At 36.6% G+C, this 18,135-nt stretch overlaps 1 protein-coding gene across 7 annotated transcripts in view; it reads left to right on the top strand.

Moving 5' to 3' along the window:
- The window catches only part of FUT8 (fucosyltransferase 8), a 429,531-nt gene that overhangs the window by 319,383 nt on the left and 92,013 nt on the right, over positions 1-18,135 (top strand). The window lies entirely within an intron of this gene.

Raw genomic sequence — 18,135 nt, forward strand, 5'->3', positions numbered from 1 at the left:
ATTAGTTTCTCAAATATGTCAAATATCACAATAGTTTTATGTTTCCCACTTTTATAATACAAAATATCAAAAAAAAGATGTTTTGTTACTTAGGTATGTGCATTTTTTATACTAATGATCACAAAATCGGGACCTACTCAGTGATTTTAAAAGACTCTCTGAATGGGCAGCTGCATAATTATTATTACACGAGGACTCCTTTGCTTAGCTGTGATGGCAGATGTCACGAAAATTAAGCACAGACCTTTTTTTTTTTTTTTTGCTCATCAACTTTCATTAGTGTTTGTGTATTTATTGTATGGCCCAAGACAACTCTTCTTTAGTGTAGCCCATTGAAGCCGAAAGATTGGATACCCCTGCCGTAGTGGATAATACCAGTGCTGGACCACTAATCAGACACCATTACCTTTTTTTGATAAATACTCAGTTGTGGACCATGTTTTGGTATTTCATCTTTAGTCAACCTTTTTCTCATCACACACAACAATGCAGTGTACAAATGGTTTGCCTATATATCATGACAGTAAAGAAAGGCAAACTTCAAGATGATTTCTCTTCTGATGCCCATTAAATTATAACATCAGACTTCGCTGCTATTTGACATGTAAGTTGAGATGAATTCACTTCCACTATAGCTATCAGCTCATCATTATCCACCTTGGTCTCAAATCATCTACATGGCTCATTTTCAAGATGAAAATCACCAGAACAGAACTTTGGAGACCAATGATGTACTGTACGTTCATTAGCCACATTCTTCTGAAATACTTCGCTGATATTTCAGGCTATCTATGTTGCATTGGTTCCATGATGGAACTCATATTCGAAAATAACATGAATTTTTGACTTATCTATCATTTTACAAAAATTGTCCTAAAATTTTTTTGAAAGTTTATCACAAGCCAAAATGTGCATTTGAAAGAATTGGGATGTACCTTTACAATTAAAAAAAGAAAAAATAATGTCAGCAGGATGATGGCCATTAAAGTTGGAATCTGCTAAGGAGTATGTAACAACTCATGTGCTAAATCTAAAAATAATCAAAAACAAAAACAAAAGAATGTCAAAGTGAAATCTCAAAGATATCAACTGTCATACTTAGCACTTAAGGAAATCAGACTTTTCATACTTAGGACATTGACCCCAGATGTACCTGAGCTTAGAGCCTGGCCTCCATCCTGCAGGGAGTCCTCATAAAGTACTTTCTGGCTAACCAGCAGATCTACAATTGTAATTGTAATCGGTAATTATTACTCATTTTCAGTTTCTCATTCTGAAAACGGGCCTAATCCTCAAGTCCCTTTCTTCTTCTATTTTTCTAATCTCTTCCCTAGATAGCCTGAGGCATGAAAAGAGGAAGGCTTCTGTTCTCTTCCTAGGAATCAGGGGCCTGGTACAGAGAGCGCATCTTGCCCAGGAAAGAATGAGCAACACATACCAAGTGTGAAGCAAGGAAGACTAAATGCTGAGGAATATATCTAGAGCAGTGGTTCTCAACCTTCCTAACGCCACAGCCCTTTAATACAGTTCCTGTGGGTTGCAACCCCTAGGTTGAGAACCACTGATCAGGAGAGACATGGCTTCTGAATGCTTTCTATAAAAGAAAGAGAGGAAAAGAGGAGAAGGCATTTTTTCACCAGATCAGAAGCTCCTGGAGGGCAAGAATTATCTCATTCATCACTATTTCCAGCATCAAGAGCAATACAGGCTTTGGAAGGTACTGGACAAAAACTATTGTCCTTTCTCAAAAAAACCTAAGTTCTCAAGCTAGTGGTGGAAGGAGATGATCTACCCGGAGAGGGCCTTGACTTTGTGTGTCCTCCTTTCTATTCATTGAAATTCATCTTATTCTTTGGGATTGCTCATCGGTTACCCATCCCACCAAGTATAATGAAATGATCAGCTATTTCCCTTCTTATACTGATGACCTCAAAGTTCTTGAATGTGATTTTATTAATATTAAGGGAACCAGTAGTTTTCCTTACAGATGCCCGAGGTCTGTTTCATATCTTTGCAGAGTAGACATCCATGGATAATTCAGGAGAATCATTCATGGAGTCTCCCCATCCATTGGATATTCTAAGTTCAAAGGAGCAACCTCACTAGCCAACCAAATAATTCTCTGAGCAAAAATAATTCCTACTGCATAACGGATTCTAAACATTCATTTACAGTGAAGTGGACTAAGTCAAGTGTAACATATGAATTGATTATCCATTAAAGGACTCAGGCAAACTTCATGGAAAATAGATTTATGCTGTGAAAGAGGCATCCCTCCTAGAAGGTAAAAGCAAGTGCTCTCTGACAAGAAGCGGTTTTATGTTTCAAATTTCCACAGCTAAAATGAAGGCTAAGTCACAAATTTCACATTATAAGTTTATGAAGGAGAAAAAAAATACTATACTAGAGATATTCTCTGAAAATAGGTATCTATTCTTTCCTTTCTTAGTGAAATTTTATTAAGCATCTCATTAATCATTCTAGGCCCTCTTTATTACAAATCTGGAAGCTGACTTCAATAAAACCTACCCATGGAAGGATATTCCAGTGTATCTGAGGGTCATACCATTCATTATAGCCCAGAGACAAAGAATGAAGGCCTTGGGGTCAAGATGTTCAAATTTCATTCAAATCCCGGTGTTGCCATTTGTGTGAATGTGGGTACATCTACCTTTCTTTGCCTCAGTCTTCTCACTTTAAAATGAAAATAATGAGCCAGGCATGGAGGTACATACCTGCAGTCCCCCTGTGGAGAAGACTGAGGCAGGAGAATTACTTGAGCCCAGGAGTTCAAGACCAGCCTGGGCAACATAGCAAGATCCTGTCTCCAAGAATTATTTTAGTAAAGAACAAATTAATGCATTAATTTAAAAATGGGGATAATGAACAACCTAAATGTCTATCAACAGGTGAGCATACTGTGGTATATCCATACAATGGAGTACTATTTAACAATAAAAGTTTTGTCATGTTCCTTTGGGTTCCCTCCATCTCACCATCCTCTGCTTCCATTCCCAGGCTTAACACAGATCTGCTTTCTATTACTATAGATTAGTTCATATTTCACAAAATTTTATATGAATGGGTTCATATAGTACATAGTCTGTTTTGTCTGGCTTCTTTTACTCAGCATAATTCTTTTGACATTCCTCCATGTTGTTGTGTGTGTTAATAGTTATTACTTTTAATTTTGAGAGGAATTCCATTGTATGAATACACCACAGTTTACTTATTTGCCTGTTGATGGACTTTTGATTGTTTTCCATTTGGAGCTATTATTAATAACCTGCTGTGAATATTCATGTACAAGTCTTTGGGCCTATGCTTTCATTTCCTTGGGATAAATACTTAGAAATGGAATGGTTGAATCATATAACAGTATATTATTAACTTTTAAGGAAACTGTTGGACTGTTTTCAAAAGTGGTTGTACCGTTGTACACTGTGAGCAGTGATATGTAATTGTTTCATTTCTCCTACATTCTCACTTGCACTTGGAATAGATCATTTTATTGTAGCCACTTCATTGTATGTGTAATGGTGTGTCATTGTGGTTTTTTGCATTTTCCTATATCTGATGTTGAGTATCTTTTCAGATGCTTACTTGCTATCCATGTGTCTTCTTTGGTGAAATATTTATTCACATCTTTCACCCATTTTTTGATTAGAGTGTTTGCTTTCTTATTCCTGAATTGAAGTTCTTTATGTGCTCCAGATATGAGTCTTTTGATTGATACTTGTTTTGGAAGTCTTTTCTACCTATATGTAGTTTGCCTTTTTATTTTCTTGGTAATATATTTTGAAGGACAAAAGTTTTAAATTTTGATGATGTCCAATTTATTTTTGTTAATTTATAGCTTGAAGTTTTTGTGCTTTGTGGCATTTTTGTGAAATCTAAGGTGACTAGAATTTTCTCCTTTCTTAGGATTTTTATGATTTTAGCCATTACATTTAGGTCTATGATCCATTTGGGGTATGGTGAACTAAGAGTTGAGGTTCAATTTCTTGCATTCAATTGGTCTAGAACCATTTGCTCAAAGATTATCCCTTTTTAGTGACTTGTTTTAGCTCTTCTATCAAAAATCAATTGACCATACATGTGTACCTATCCTTTTGCCAAATACTGCACTCGGTTGTTATAGCTTTATAATTAAGTGTTGAATCTGGGTAGTGTGATTTCTCCAACTTTATCTTTTTCAAAAATTTTGTGTATTAATAGTTCCTTTGCAGTTTCATTTAAAGTTTAGCATCAGCTTGCCTGAGTGTTGCTAGTACATAGAAATATAGTTCGTTTTTGTATTATTGATCTTGCATCTTACAACTTTGTCAAAGTCACTTACTAATTCTAGTAGCTCTTTTTGCAAATCCATTTGGATTTCTAGATATATTACCATGTCATCTACAAATAGAAACTTTTACTTCCTTTTTTTTTATTTTTGGGAATTCATTCAGGGTACAATAAGGCAGGTTACACTGATTGCATTTGTTAGGCAAAGTCCCTCTTGCAATCATGTCTTGCCCCCAGAAGGTGTGGCACACACCAAGGCCCCACCCCTCTCCCTCCTTCCCTCTCTCTGCTTTTCCTCCCCCCACCCAATAACCTTAATTGTCATTAATTGTCCTCATATCAAAATTGAGTACATAGGATTCATGCTTCTCCATTCTTGTGATGCTTTACTAAGAATACTGTCTTCCACTTCCATCCAGGTTAATACGAAGGATGTAAAGTCACCATTTTTTTTTAATAGCTGAGTAGTATTCCATGGTATACATATACCACAGCTTGTCAATCCATTCCTGGGTTGGTGGGCATTTAGGCTGTTTCCACATTTTGGCGATTGCAAACTGAACTGCAATAAACAGTCTAGTGCAAGTGTCCTTATGATGAAAGGATTTTTTTCCTTCTGGGTAGATGCCCAGTAACGGGATTGCAGGATCAAATGGGAGGTCTAGCTTGAGTGCTTTGAGGTTTCTCCATACTTCCTTCCAGAAAGGTTGTACTAGCTTGCAGTCCCACCAGCAGTGTAAAAGTGTTCCCTTCTCTCCACATCCACGCCGGCATCTGCAGTTTTGAGATTTTGTGATGTGGGCCATTCTCACTGGGGTTAGATGGTATCTCAGGGTGATCGTGATTTTCATTTCTCTAACAGATAGGGATGATGAACATTTTTTCATATGCTTGTTAGCCATTCATCTGTGTTCTTTAGAGAAGGTTCTATTCATGTCTCTTGCCCATTGATATATGGGATTGTTGGCTTTTTTCTTGTGGATTAATTTGAGTTCTCTATAGATCCCAGTTATCAAGCTTTTGTCTGATTGAAAATATGCAAATATCCTTTCCCATTGTGTAGGTTGTCTCTTTGCTTTGGTTATTGTCTCCTTAGCTGTACAGAAGCTTTTCAGTTTAATGTAGTCCCATTTGTTTATTTTTGTTGTTGTTGCAATTACCACAGCAGTCTTCTTCATGAAGTCTTTCCCCAGACCAATATCTTCCAGTGTTTTTCCTATGCTTTCTTTGAGGATTTTTATTGTTTCATGCCTTAAATTTAAGTCCTTTGTCCATCTTGAATCAATTTTTGTGAGTGGGGAAAGGTGTGGGTCCAGTTTCAGTGTTTTACATGTGGATATCCAGTTCTCCCAACACCATTTATTGAATAGGGAGTCTTTTCCCCAAGGTATGTTCTTGTATGGTTTATGGAAGATTAGGTGGTTGTAAGATGTTAGTTTCATTTCTTGGTTTTCTATTCGATTCCAAGTGTCTATGTCTCTGTTTTTGTGCCAGTACCATGCTGTCTTGAGCACTGTGGCTTTGTAGTACAGACTAAAATCTGGTATGCTGATGCCCCCAGCTTTATTTTTATTACTAAGAACTGCCTTAACTATACGGAGTTTCTTCTGGTTCCATACAAAATGCAGAATCATTTTCTCCTAATCTTGAAAGTACGATGTTGGTATTTTCATAGGAATGGGATTGAATAGGTAGATTGCTTTGGAAAGTATAGACATTTTAACAATGTTGATTCTGCCCATCCATGAGCATGGTTTGTTCTTCCATTTGTTAAAATCCTCTGCTATTTTCTTTCTGAGGATTTCATAATTTTCTTTATAGAGGTCCTTCACCTCCTTCGTTAGGTATATTCCTAGGTATTTCCATTTCTTTGAAACTATGGTGAAGGGAGTTGTGTCCTTAATTAGCTTCTCATCTTGACTGTTATTGGTGTATACAAAGGCTACTGACGTGTGGACATTGACTTTATATCCTGAAACATTACTGTGTTTTTTGATGACATCTAGGAGTCTTGTGGTTGAGTCTTTGGGATTCTTGAAGTATAAGATCATGTCATCAGCAAAGAGGGAGAGTTTGACCTCCTCTGCTCCCATTTGGATTTCCTTTATTTCCTTGTCTTGCCTAATCGTATTGGCTAGAACTTCCAGCACCATGTTGAAAGTAAAGGTGACAGAGGACAACCTTGTCTGGTTCCAGTTCTAAGAGGAAAAGCTTTCAGTTTTACTGCATTCAGTAAAATACTAGCTGTGGGTTTATCATAGATAGCTTCAATCAATTTTAGAAATGTGCCACCTATGCCTATACTCTTCAGTGTTCTAATTAGAAAAGGATGCTGGATTTTATCAAATGCTTTTTCCGCATCTATTGAGAGGATCATGTGATCTTTATTTTTGCCTCTGTTAATATGGTGGATAACATTTATGGACTTGCATATGTTAAACCAGCCTTGCATCCCTGGGATGAAACATACTTGATCATGATGTATGACTTTTTTGATGATACACTGTAATCTATTGGCTAGGATTTTGTTGAGAATTTTTGCATCTATATTCATGACTGAGATTGGTCTGAAATTCTCCTTTTTGTTTGGGTCTTTTCCTGGGTTTGGTATCAGGGTGATGTTTGCTTCATAGAATGTGTTGGGGAAGATTCCTTCTTCCTTGATTTTTTGGAATAATTTCTGCAATACAGGAATAAGCTCTTCCTTGAAGGTTTGATAGAATTCTGGTGTGAAGCCATCTGGACCAGGGCATTGTTTTGGTTGGAAGATTTTTTATTTTTCCTTTAATCTCAGTGCTTGAAATTGGTCTGTTCAGGAGGTCTATTTCTTCCTGGCTAAGTCTAGGGAGAGGGTGTGATTCCAAATATTGTTCCATTTCCTTCACATTGTCAAATTTCTAGGCATAGAGTTTCTGGTAGTATTCAGAGATGATTCTTGTGGGATCTCTGTGGGATCAGTTGTTATTTCCCCTTTATCGTTTCTGATTGAGGTTACTAGAGGTTTTACTTTTCTATTCCTCGTTAGTCTGGCCAATGGTTTATCTATTTCGTTAATTTTTTCCAAAAATCAACTCCTTGTTTCATTAATTTTCTGAATGATTCTTTTGTTTTCAATTTCATTGATCTCTGATTTGATATTGGAGATTTCCTGTCTTCACTGACATTAGGTTTAGATTTTTCTTCTTTTTCCAACTCCGTAAGATTGCTTGTGAGTTTTTTGATGCGCTCTTTCTGTTTTTCGAATGTAGGCATCTAAAGCAATGAATTTTCCTCTCAAGACTGCTTTTGCCGTATCCCACAGATTTTGGTAGCTTGTGTCTTCATTGTTGTTATGCTCAAGGAAGTTAATAATTTCCTGTTTTATTTCTTCCTGCACCCATCTATTATTCAACAGAGGATTGTTTAATTTCCGTGTCCTTTGTGTGGGGTCGAACATTTTTGTTAGAGTTGAGTTCCACCCTTAGTGCCTTATGGTCTGAGAAGATACAAGGTAAGATTTCAATTCTTTTGATTCTGTTGATATTTGTTTTGTGTCCCAGGATATGATCAATTTTGGAGAATGTTCCGTGGGGTGATGAGAAGAATGTGTATTCTTTATCTTTGGGATGGAGTGTTCTATATGCATCTATCAAGTACAGTTGTTCTAGGGTCTCATTTAAATCTCTTATATCTTTGTTTAATTTCTGTTTAGAGGATCTGTCCAGCTCTGTAAGAGGAGTGTTAAAGTCCCCTGTTATGATGGTATTGTCGGATATCATATTGCTCAGACTGAGTAAGGTCTGTTTCAAGAATCTGGGAGCATTTAAATTGGGTGCATAAATATTTAGAATTGAAATGTCTTCTTGTTGTATTTTTCCCTTCACCAATATAAGGTGACCATCTTTGTCTTTTTTGACTTTAGTTGCTTTAAATCCACATGTATCTGAAAATAAGATTGCAACTCCTCTTTTCTTCTGAATGCCATTTGCCTGAAAAATTGTCTTCCAACCCTTGACTCGGAGCTTTAATTTGTCTTTTGAAGCCAGGTGTGTTTCTTGCAGACAGCAAATGGATGGCTTGTGTTTTTTAATCCAGTCAGCCAATCTGTGTCTCTTCAGTGGGGAATTCAAGCCATTAACATTTATTGAGATAATTGATAAGTGTGGTAGTATTCTATTCATCTTATTTTGTGAGAGTCCATTGCTTAGTTTTATCTTTTGCATCAGTGTGGAGGTTAGGTTTTGTCCTTTAATTTCTCAGTTCTTACTTTGCTGCTGATCAATTGTGGTGGTCAGCTTGTAGAATAGGTTGAAGTATTTCTTGTAGAGCTGGTCTTGTTGTGGTGAATTTCCTCAATGTTTGTATATCCGTAAATGATTTGCTTTCTCTGTCAACTTTAAAGCTTAGCTTAGCAGGGTACAAAATTCTGGGCTGGAAATTGTTCTGTTTAAGTAGATTAAAGGTAGATGACCATTGTCTTCTTGCTTGGAAAGTTTCATTAGAGAAGTCTGCGGTCACTCTGATGGATTTACCCCTGTAGGTCATCTGGCGCTTACTTCTGGCAACTTGCAGAATCTTTTCTTTTGTCTTGACTTTAGACAGGTTCATCACAATGTGTCTTGGAGAAGCTCGGTTAGAGTTGAGGCGACCTGGGGTCCGATATCCCTCTGAAAGCAGTGTGTGAGAATCTTTGGTGATATTTGGGAAATTTTCTTTTATAATATTCTCTAGTATGGCTTCCATTCCTCTGGAGCATTCTTCCCCTTCTGGGATTCCTATAACTCGTATGTTGGAACGCTTCATAAGTGCCCATAATTCTGACCGTGAACCATCTGCTTTTTCTCTCTTCTTTTCTGCCTCTTTTGCTATCTGAGTTATCTCAAGGACTTTGTCTTCTACCTTTGAAATTCTTTCTTCTGCATGGTCTAACCTGTTGCTGATACTTTCCATTGCATCTTTAAGTTCCCTAATTGACTATTTTAGTTGCTTCAGCTCTGCTATATCCTTTTTATATTCTTCGTATCGTTCATCTCTTATTTGGTTCTGTTTTTGTATTTCCTTTTGGTTATTTTCCACTTTATGAGCAGTTTCCTTTATTGTTTTCATCATGTTTATTCTAAATTCCCTTTCTGTCATTCCTAACATTTCCTTATTGGTGGAATCCTCTGCAATAACTACCTCATGGTCCCTTGGCGGGGTTGTTCTGGACTGGTTCTTCATGTTGCCTGGAGTTTTCTGCTGATTCTTCCTCATGAGTGATTTCTTTTATCTGTTTCCTTGCCCTAATTTTCCTTTCACTTCCTCTTGCTCTTTAAGTTCTTGTGCCCGTGGACTAAGGTTTTGATGAGTCCTTTTGGTATAGGACCAGAAGGATGAGAAGGTTGAAAAGCAAGAAGGGATGAAAGAAAGAAGGAAAGAACGAAAAGAAAATAGAGAAAGGAAAGGGGTTGGGTAAAAGAATATTGACAAAAAGAAGAGAGTCACAGAAAGAGGGAGACAGAGCCATATAGGTGTACAGTAGGGTACTTTGACACAACCTTAAAAAATCCCAACCTCGGGGAGGTGCCTGTGGCTCAACAGGGTAAGGCGCTGGCCCCATATGCTGGAGGTGGTGGGTTTAAACCCAGCCCCAGCCAAAAACCGCAAATAAATAAATCCCAACCTCTGGGGGTGCCCAGTTGGGTGGTTCCCTTGAGGTCAGCAACTCTTTGCTAACCTGATCAGACATAGTACCCCACCTCCACCAAGTAGAGAGGAAAGATAAAAAATGCTATAAATCCAACCAAAACAAGTAAACAGAAAACTTTACAGGATAAAATTGGGTGAAAAACCAAATAATAGGAGTAGAAACCCTAGCAAAAATGAAGTTCTAGTTATTGGAAAAGGCAGCAATGGGAAATTGTATTTATACTAGAAAACTGGAGAAAAAGAAGAAAAAATCTGTACGGAAAAGGTTGAAATTAAAAGACAAAACAACAACAGCAAGATCAAAATAAACAAGAAATAAATAAACAAAACAACCAAAAACAAAGCAGTATAACTTGTTGAATATTGTCTGGGCAACAGGTGGTCTTCTGGGGTATGAGATGTTAATTACAATGCTGAAACGACTGGAGGCCTCCGCTGATTTCTCAAACTGCACAGGGTAGACACCCTAAGGCACGTTAAGCTTCTAAACTTGTTAAGCATAACCTTTCCCAGGAAAGTGTTTGTCGCTGGAATCACTGCTGAAGTGGCTATCCACTTACCCAGTGTGCCAAAACCGGTCTCACTCTGCCCCCTGAGGGTTAGGGCTTTAAGGCAGCTCAGACCCCACCTTTAGGCCGCTCAGTCACTGGTTTACTAGGTCCTGCCGGATCCTTGCTCTACAACCCCTAGGGCGGACCTTGTTGGGGCAGTTCTCTCACAATGGCTCGCTGCAGCCCTCAGCCAAACACTATTAGCTCCATCTGTCCGGCTCAGCGGCTCAGTCTGGGGTCCCAGACAACGCCCAAAGTTGTTTGCTCTCCCCCTCAAACTCTCCCAAAAGCAGTTCAACTGCGTGCCAAGTCCAAAAACACCGAAACAGTTCACAGGTAAGGCCTTTCTGGTTTGCAGTCTTGCCGCTACTGCACTTACAGCTGTCAGTGGGATTAGACCGATGGAACACACGCGATTACTTGCCAGTTTTCCACTGTTTTTGTCCTCTTGGAGTCCAGAAGTCTCTCGCTGACTCCCTGTATCTTCAAAGGGATGATTATAGGCAGATCCCACCAGCCAGAGATGCCTGGAGTCTTATCTCCCCAGACTTACCATGCCCAGATGCAAGGAAGCTCTTATTCAGCCGCCATCTTGCTCTCCCTCCCGATATAATTTTCCTTCTTTGAAATGTCTGGTATTTCTTAAAGGTCAGTCCGGGGACAGTTGGTTTCTCCTGGTTCAACTGTCCTCTATTTCCCAGCTTCCTGGATGTCCCGGTGTCCTCCTTACAAATCTCTGAGTACTTGCATGTCACAGGGTGACAGAGGGTGCTGCAGAGACACCCAGATGGTCCTAGAGTAGCAACACCCGAAGACGGAACCTCAGTGTTTGGTTCCAGAGACAAGGACCTCCTTTTTTTTTTTTTTTTTTTTTTTTATTGTTGGGAATTCGTTGGCAAAAAACCAGGTTACACTGATTGCATTTGTTAGCTTAAGTAGACACTTTTACTTCTTCATTTCCAATCTGAATGCCATTTGGCAATAGACTTTTTGTAGTCATTAATCTTAAATAATGTAATTTATTATCAGCATAATTTACTTTAAGCTACAGATTAATTCCACCTTCATTTAAAATTAAAATGTTTGCTTAAGTTTAAATTCAGATTTTGGGCTTTCTTAGCAAGAGTTTATAAATATTTTGAGATATCTAATGTTAATAAAGGAACTTTTAAGAATTCCTGACACTGTGCTTACTAAACCATCATTTTGATGTTTTAAGTTTACCTTTTTTTATATCTTCAAATGTTCTTAATTGTCAGTAATAAAAGAGTTTACCACATTATTTCTTATTAACAGTATACAAGGGTCTTTAACATCTCTGATCTAGAAATATGGTCATTAACATCTCTCATATAGAAATGAAATGAGCAAATGATAGCATTCTAGATGCTGCTCCCTAATTTTATCTTTGAGTGTAGCAACACCTAATAAAGGTTTTAACCTTTTAAGGTTTTGAATACAAGTTGAGTTTAAATTTTAACTTCTTCAATTTATGCATATCATCCCAGTATCTACCTGTTTTAAAAGTTATTTCATTTCTAATTGTTACTGAATGGAAGAGAGTTTGGCCACCTATATCCATCAGCCAAATGCAGTGATGGAGATTAAGTCCAACAAGCTTTATAAGTAGAAGACCAGCAGTTCTGGAGAATAGTGAAAGCAGTCTCTCAAAGATTGTTCTACCTCATTTACATTTCTAATAGTCTTTATAATGCGATACAGTGAAACAAACCTAACATTTTGTCTATACACACACACAACCCCCCAAAAAGGTATAAAGAAGGTATAAGAAAAGAAAAAACTGTGCTAAATTTGTGATGCTCAAGTCACATTTGACTTCAACAGTTACAAAAGGTACTCAACATGACTTACATTCATCTTTTGTTAGGGGTATATATTGGATGTTAAAATTTAATATAGGTTTTTCCTTTCTTAAAATGTGTATACATTTTTTGGCACCCTCTGTATATACATTCTCACATATACACATATTTCAATCTATATGTACATAAAATCTTGTTTTATGTGGTTTTGAGTAAAGACACCTTACTTAATATATCTTGTTGATTCACTGCTGTTGATACTGATAACTCATTCCTAAACAAAGCTTATCTTACATATTTTCTCCATAAGGCACATTCACAGTTTTGTTGTACTTTAGGAATACTGGACAGCACTTCAGCACTACATATGGGGCCACTTTAAACCATGGAATCACAAAAAAAAGCACAATAATACAAAAAGCCTGGCAGTAAATAGACAGCGAAAAGGACACTTGTGTACCATATGAGAGCTGAAACAAGAAGGCAAAGCACCCCTTGTTTGACCTCAGCTGAAAACATGTGCATTGGATGACTCACATTTTTTACTGTTAGTGTTACAAATAAATTTTAGCAAGTAGGTGAATTCATAAACACAGAATCTATGAATAGTGACAATTGACAATCAATAACAAATTATAAATTTTATAAAACTAACAAATATTTCAAATACAAAACCGCAGAAAAATATTCTTTTTATTAACTAACACTCTTTATAATACCATTTATCTTCACATTTCCTAACTGCATACTATTTGACTACATGATAATGATCTGTAATATTTTCTATAAAGACAATTGATAGTGGGTTTGTAATATTTCCAATAAAAAGAATGGAAAAGATTAAATGGGTCTTTTCTGTAGCATGAGTGATAAAAAGTTTTTTATTACTGATGTTTATTGATGCATAACATTTGCAACTCTTATATAGTTATACTTCATATTTGTAGTACTGCTGTTAGCTTATGTCCTACAGACAGGAATTCATGTCATTCTATTTCACATGATTCTCATTAGAAAAAGAAAAAGTATGGTACATACACATGCTTATGTTAGATTTCTAATTGTACACACTATACATTTCAGATATTAATGACAGAAAAGAACTTTCATTTTGACTAGATATCACTGAGAATAGACTTCTGCACTTCTCTTATACTTTCTGTACTGGGTACCATGGGACACATTCATATCACAATGCAGCCCCTCATCCTAAACCTATTTATCTCCTAAAAATAAGTATATGCAAAACTAACTATGAACACAAAATTATATCCCTCTAAATCTAAACCAAATAAACTCTAGCTAAATTTCCCATGACAAGATCCAAGAAATGCAGGTGACCACTTAATTTGCCACTAACACTGATGCCAACACTGGGGAAGTGAGATGGTAGGGAATTCCGAGAGGCAAGAAACAGTTATTGCAACTCATTGTGACCAAATTTTGCAAATTTTATAAAAACATATGTCCCATAGCACAAACCCTGCCCTTGACCTTTGAAGAGACCTGGGCAAATGAGGGTTCCTGAAAGTTTACATTTCACTAAATCCACTTTGCCCCTAAAGAAGCCATTCCTATTGAACTGAGAGGGAAACTCAAATCCCTAACAGGTTCTGCATCCTTCCCCCAAAGGCATGAGATTAGCTAAGAACACCACCAGTGAAAAACGTGAAACAGAGAAAGACATATTGCAAAATTAGATGAAAAGTAATACCCTGTTTCCCTGAAAATAAGACAGTGTCTTATTTTAAGGTGTGCTCCCAAAGATGCGCTAGGTCTTATTTTCAGGGGACGTCTTATCTTTCCTGTAAGTGGGTCTTATTTTCGGAGGATGTCTTATTTTCGGGGAAACAGGGTAGATGCTGACTCTTTTGTTCTGTCCTAAGTCTAAGACGAAGAAAGTCTAGGTTGCCTCTTGTTAAAATTTGGTTTCACCTTGATATTAGCACAGCAGCTTTCCATTAAAGAGTACTAACCACAGACTAGGACTTTTACTTTGTCATTCCTTAGAACCTGTAGCACTTTCTCATCTAGCCTACAATTGTGTATCAGTTGCTTGTTTATTAACTGCTGACAACTTTTATGTAAGTCAGCCATGCTGTAGGGATGACTCTTCATGACTTTCCATCGACTTCTTTGTGTTCAGTAACCCTCAGTCCCTCCTCTTCTCTTGCCTCTATCTTCTAGTTGCTTGGTTAAGGACAGAATACTGAGAATCTGAGATCAAACAAGTCATACATATGGCTCAGTGATAAGTCATAAAAGCATACAAGTAAATGTTTCTGCAGTCATTTAAAATATATAGGTCACTATGCAAGTTTGAAGATAGACTGTATTATGCCCATTATTTCACTTCCAAGAAACCCAATGCAGTGTCTTTTCTGTTCACCCGTTCAAGTTACAGTTTACTGAGCTTATTGGGGTTGCTGGGAGGGCTTCATTTGTTTCCATCCTTGCAGATTTTGTTTCTTGATTTATTTGTGTATCTCAAAGCTTTCGTAATGGCCCATATATATAGATATGCTCTGACCCTAGAAAATGAGCTTGATAGTTAACTACAGGTTAATTGTAGTACTGTGGTAGCCTTTCTAAAAAATGTTTTGGCTGTTTGACTACTTGAATGTATGCCATTATGAATTTGACCTATCTAAACCTAAAATACCAGTCATGGTTAAGTATTTATCAGGGTGATGTATATAATTTGGATAGCTCATATCACTTCAAAAACCCACTTGTAAACAGTTTGCTCTAATTTCTCTTTTTCTACAGAACGTTGGGGCATTCAAGTCATTATATTGGTATTATCTTGGGTTCAAATTTTGGGTCATATTAAAAATAGAGAAAACACTCAAATATCTCAAGGTCTCATTATGTCTTTTAGTTGCAAAGGAAATAGAGAGCATGTATTTCTTCTTGTTCTTTTGGTATGTTAAAGTATCATAAAGGAAGCTGTGAGGATGAAGAACGTTTCTAAGCTGCATTTCTGGGTACTTTCTGTATGCTATGTATTATGCAAAGTAACCCTTATGAAGCAGATGTTGTAATGTTCAACACACATAGGAGAGTAAATTGGGGTTTAAAGAGACTGTATAACCTGCCTAGGAAATGACAGAGGGAAGAGAAAGAGTCTGAACTCAAGTCTATGTATGCACTGTAATCAGAATCTTTCAGGAGCCAGTTTTTTCCTGTTTGTTTATTTATTTATTTAGACAGAGTCTCACTTTGTCACCCTTGGTAGAGTGCTGTGGCATCATAGCTCACAGCAACCTCAAACTCTTGGGCTTAAGCAATTCTTTTGCCTCCACCTCCCAAGGTGCTGGGACTACAGGTGCGTGCCACAACGCCCAGCTATTTTTAGAGATGGGGTCTCACTTTTGCTCAGGCTGGTCTCAAACCCATGAGCTCAGGAGATCCTCCAGCCTTGGCTTCCCAGAGTGCTAGGATTACAGGAGTGAGCCACTGTGCCCGGTCTTTTTTTTTTCCTGTTTTTATTTTCCTGGTGCTTTGGTGATAATGATTTTCAACTGGTGTGCTGCCAAAATTTTTAAAGATAATTAAATTATTTTCAAAAGAAGTTTAAAGTACAGTAAATATATATATATATATATATATACACACACACACACACACATACATGTATGAGCTGGCGAAGACACATTCTCATCTGCATCTGTTTATAAAAACATGAGGCCTTGCTACAGAGGTTATAAATGACTAGATATCCTATGTAAGTAGTAAATAATAGAAGAAAATGAAGTATAACTTTTAAATAGCTAAATGAATAGAACCATAAAATGTGAAGTTTCTAGAAGTGGGTTCTGCCTATATATTTATATCTGTAGCTGTATCTATTCCATTTCTTCAGATGAATCTTCTTCATAATCATTGTGATTATCAATTCTGAAAACACAAAAATTTTCAAAAATTAGTAGAGAATGTAACTTTTTATTTTTTTAGGAATGAGCAAACCTGAATGAAAAAAGAGATAGGTATTATAAAAATCCCATGGAAAGTTTGTTTGAAAAATAGTTTTATTTGTCTTACATCATAGCACAAAAGGTGATTTTCTTTCTCTGGATTTAAAAAAAAATTGTACTTAATGGTAGTATAATGTAGAATTATGTGCAAAGTAGATTAAAACTCCAGTAATCAGAGATATGGGGAGAAAGCCTGGTATTTCACAGTGGAAATGTTAAACACATCTTGCCCTGTTTGGTACATCTGTGGTACATCTTCTTTTTAGCTGGTACAAATTATCCAGTAGAGTTATCCTGGAAGATTCAAAAATATTTATGGACTAGGTAAATATCATCAGAAAGATAAGTCAAGATTTTAGCATCTCAGACATTAGGAAAATAATGTTACTAGAAGTATGAATATAAAGTAATGTGAGCATTGGAGAATCTCCTTCAGTTTGCTGAAGGCCTAAATCTTTGTGGCTTAAGGGTAAAAAAAGTCTCAGAAGGTGTATTAAAGCAATAAAAAACAGAATAAGAGATAGATACTATCCTTAGGGAGCATATATTCTCACTCACTTTGTGTGAGGTTGCTTTTCTTTTTTGCCACCTTGTTTTTACATTTTATTGGCTGAGACCAGAGGGTACCACCCTCAGCCCAAATCCAGCCCAACTATTTATGTAAAAAAAGTTTTATTGGAACATAGTTATGCTCATATTTTTAATGCTCATTTGTTTATATATTGTCTGTGACTACTTTCAGGCTATTGTGGCAAGTTGAATAATTTTGACTGAGAACATGTGCAAAGCCAAAGATATTTACTATCTGGTCCTTTAGAGAACTTTGCTCACTTAGGCCTAGCCAGTGATGGAAATAGTTCTTAAATGTTTTTGCCTTCTATTTTCCTTTCCTTCCTCCTTCTATCCTTCTGTTCCTTTAGCTGTGTATGAACTCTTGTCTGTATTTAAGGTGTCAACTTTCTGAACATATGCTTTTTTTTTATCTGATGCCTACTGAAGTTCCCATCCCTAAACAATTAGTTACTTCCCACCCCCTACCTCCGTTTATGAGACTAAGGATTTTTACTGGTTGGATCAACAAACAAGATATAAAGAGTTATTTAAGAACTCGGGAGTATACGCTTTTCTTTGTTACAGACTGGCCAACATTTATTCGCTTTAGGTCATTATTAAAAGCACAATGATCTCTGTAAAATGGAGTAAGGGATAATATTAATGATGGTGAAGCTTTCAAATGTACAATGATGTCTGCTTAAATATTGGGACCAAATCCTAATTTATTCTGAATAATATTGGGTTCTACCAGAGGAAGTGTGAAGCATCTGTGCTGATGAAATCACTTCATTTTAATTTATCTTTGATTTCTTGCATGTTGGAGATAGGGAAGGAATGAGGGTTGGTAGCAGTTTTCTTTTAGTTACTAATTTTCTGTTCTATTCTGCAATAAAGTTCTAATAGTATACATCAGAAGAGGCTATAGGTTCTAATAGCCAAAAAATTAAGATGAAGATGGAAAAGGAAGCACAGAGATTTCAGTTTGGAGAAGTAGGGAGTGTCTAACTATATGTGAATGGGTAGAGACGTAACGATTATTCATATTTTTACCATTTCTTGTTTACTATTTTAACTATTCTATTTTTTTTATAACTGTTACATTTTTATTTCTCTCTCTTTTCATTGGCATGAACACTATTTATTGTTAAAGTAAGTCACCTTTAAAATCTGACACTTTTATATGCACATATACCATCATTTCTTCTATAAAGATGAAGCCTGTCAGTGATTATCTAGGATTGTTGGAAGATTATTAGTTATCATCCTGCCAATTAC

Source organism: Nycticebus coucang, chromosome 9 (genome assembly GCF_027406575.1).
Source record: "Nycticebus coucang isolate mNycCou1 chromosome 9, mNycCou1.pri, whole genome shotgun sequence".
Classification (NCBI taxonomy): Eukaryota; Metazoa; Chordata; class Mammalia; order Primates; family Lorisidae; genus Nycticebus; species Nycticebus coucang.